The following is a 3,054-nucleotide window of genomic DNA, read 5'->3' as shown; positions in this document are numbered from 1 at the left end:
AAACATTTTTTAAATGCAGAGTAGGACTGCTGAATGAAAAGGAAGATTAATATACATGTTCTAGAGTGGATTTGTTCTAGTGCTATTAAAACTTTTTACTTTTTTTTTTTTTTAATGTTTTATTTCTTTCTGAGAGAGAGAGAGAGGCAGCATGAGCAGGGGAGGGTAGAGAGAGAGGGAGACACAGAATCAGAAGCAGGCCCCAGGCTCCAAGCTAGTTGTCAACACAGAGCCCGATGTGGGGCTCAAACCCACGAACCGTGAGATCATGACCTGAGCCAAAGTCGGACGCTTAGCCGACTGAGCCACCCAGGCGCCCCAGCTTTTTACTTTTATTGGATAAATTGAAGCCACAGAAACAAGGTTTATAAAACATTCGTAGAGAGCAATTTAGTCTCCAACTAATAAGCCCAAATTTAGATGTCTTTTCTAACAAGTTATTTTCATTGATTCAGCTGCAACTAGATTGATGTAACAGTGGCTAAGCGTGCAGGCTCAATATAGATCTCAATTCTACCACTTCCTAGGTAATGTAACCTTGGGCAAAGTATTTTTAAAATTTTGCTAAGCCTCATTTTCCTCATTTGTAAACTAAGTATAATAACAGATTTGCTCATGGAGTTGTCAGGATAAAATGAAATCACCTTTGAAAGATATATGCAATCTATCCTAATGGCTGTTTTAGTAAATGTTTGACACTTGGTTTGATGAAAGCTCCAATATAATAGTGGAAGCTATAGCTGCTTCAGGAAACTTCTCACTTTTAAATTTCCTTCAGATAAACTAAAAAGAGTTTAACAATATTAGTGAATACAAACATGTAAGCAAAAAAGTACTGCTAAAACTCCAATTTATTTTTCCAATGTAAACATATGCCATAAATATATGTAACTTAAGCCACTTTTCCAAATCTAAACCAAAAATTCAGCACACCTGAAACAGAAAATACCTATTTAATCTCACTCATTTAAAAAATTCTAGGAGTGCATGGGTGGCTCAGTTGGTTAAGCGGCAGTCTCTCAATTTTAGCTCAGGTCATGATCTCAGTTCCTGGGATTAAGCCTGGTGTCCAGCTCTGCACTGACATTGTGAAACCTGCTTAGGATTCTCTCTCTCTCCCTCTCTCTGTTCCTCCCCCACTCACTCTTTCTCTCTCAAAATAAATATTTAAAAAAATTCTTTTAGTTTATAGAACGGGGAAAAAAATGCATGCTTATTTACTTTTCACCCCCAAAAGCCAAACCTCTCCAAGGATCTTAATGATTTTACAAAACGGGAAACTGACAAAGAATAGGAAGCTATTTCAACTGACAGGCTACAAAACTATCACATATTAAAACTTTAATTTGAGATATACTATGCAACAATCCTAAATATACATATCGTATAAGTACTTACTCCAACCACATATGACATTCTTCTGTCCTCAGTTTGACAGGAATATTAAATGCCCTTTCTTGACATACTTTGCTTGCTTTAAAATAACCACAGCTCAGTAAGCTGGGGGAGATGCAGCAGCCACTTACTCATTCTAGTATAACACAATCAGAGAATCTTTGAGGAAAGAGAACTCAGATAATCCACTTCAGTAATACTAAGTAACTTTAGATAATCCACAATGACTTTTCGCCAGGTTATAAACATATATTCTATGTTTCTTTACATTTCCAGGACTGTTCAAGGCTGTGTCCATGGTGGACTTTAACAAAGGCTTTCCTAGTATAACTTAATACTATTACATAAGAACATAAAAGTGTCTGACAACAGACATAGGTGGACTTTGTTTATACATCAGTGTGTTTTCAAAAAGCTGTGTAAATAAAATCCTATTTCAAAAGTATTAAGAGGTTAAAGAGGCTGTGATTGATTAAAAACACACTCATACATGCAGACAAAAAAATCCTCTATAGTTAATCTTTTCACAGTGTAAGGTGCCCTTTGGGTTTGTGTTTTGGAAGTTTGCAATATCCTAAACAGTGTGCCTAAGTTAGCATGGCCATTGTAAGGCAACTTAAAAAATTCAGAAAAATTACAGCACTTTCTTACATGTAGTAAATAAAAGCCGTCTTAGACTAATTTCCCATTCCTTTTATTTTATGTACCAGCAGAAAGCATGCTTAAATGAAGATATTTTATTATAGCCATAAAAGTGATTGAGTTCAAGGGGTTTTCTTCTTTTTAAAAAAAACTCATTGGATATATTTCATATTTTCTCCCTGTAATTGCTTTGCACTACTATTTTTTTCCGAAGACGACTCAGGTGAAATAAACTTTCTTCTCCAATGAAAAGCACTAACAAAGTTCCGTAAATTTCAAATAGTTTGGCACTAAGGCATAATAATTTCTCCAAGACTGTCTTTATCTTCCCCCTAGGATACTGACATAACTAATGCCACTGAACAGTCATTGAACACCAAGGCACTGGGTGGCTGAAGCTGAATAATACAGGTATGGTTGAGAGCCGGTTAACACGAGGATCCTTAAGCAAGGTCATGGAATTTTCGGAGAAGATCCCAAACTAGACAAACCCTCTGGGCTTCCAAAAAGAGAGAACAGAAGCCCCGAGAGGGAGAACAGGTCATTCAGGGGATTAGCAGCAGAGACGGGGGCTAAAACCCTAGGGTCTGGGTCCCCACATTGCTACCTAAACACCGGACCCACAAAGGGAGGCCACAGCCGGAACCGCCGCCCCAGGTGCTGCGCTCGGAGGGCTGCTCCCGCCCGCCAGCTCCACACTCAGAGGCGGTGCTGGGCCGCCCTGGCGAAACAACGCGCGCGGCGGGTACAGACGCTCGGCGCGTAAGGAAAGAGTGCCCCAAGGTGAGGCTGGGGAGAGGGTGAAGGGTGTGGAGGGCAGGGGCGCCCATAAGTGGAGAAAGGGGCCTAGCTCTCACCCTTGTCGCACGCCAGCAAGAAAAGCTTCTCATTCAGGGTGTTCTCCTCCTTCACCTCCCGCACATCCTTCAGCGCCATCACTTCGTTCGGCGGCGAAGAGGAGGATGGGGAGGAAGGTAGGGAGGAGGAGGAGGCGCCCGAGAGGTCCGTGCTCGGGTA

Source organism: Crocuta crocuta, unplaced genomic scaffold, assembly GCF_008692635.1.
Source record: "Crocuta crocuta isolate KB4526 unplaced genomic scaffold, BGI_CrCroc_1.0 scaffold337, whole genome shotgun sequence".
NCBI classification, from domain to species: Eukaryota; Metazoa; Chordata; class Mammalia; order Carnivora; family Hyaenidae; genus Crocuta; species Crocuta crocuta.
Note: the sequence above shows the minus strand (reverse complement) of the source record.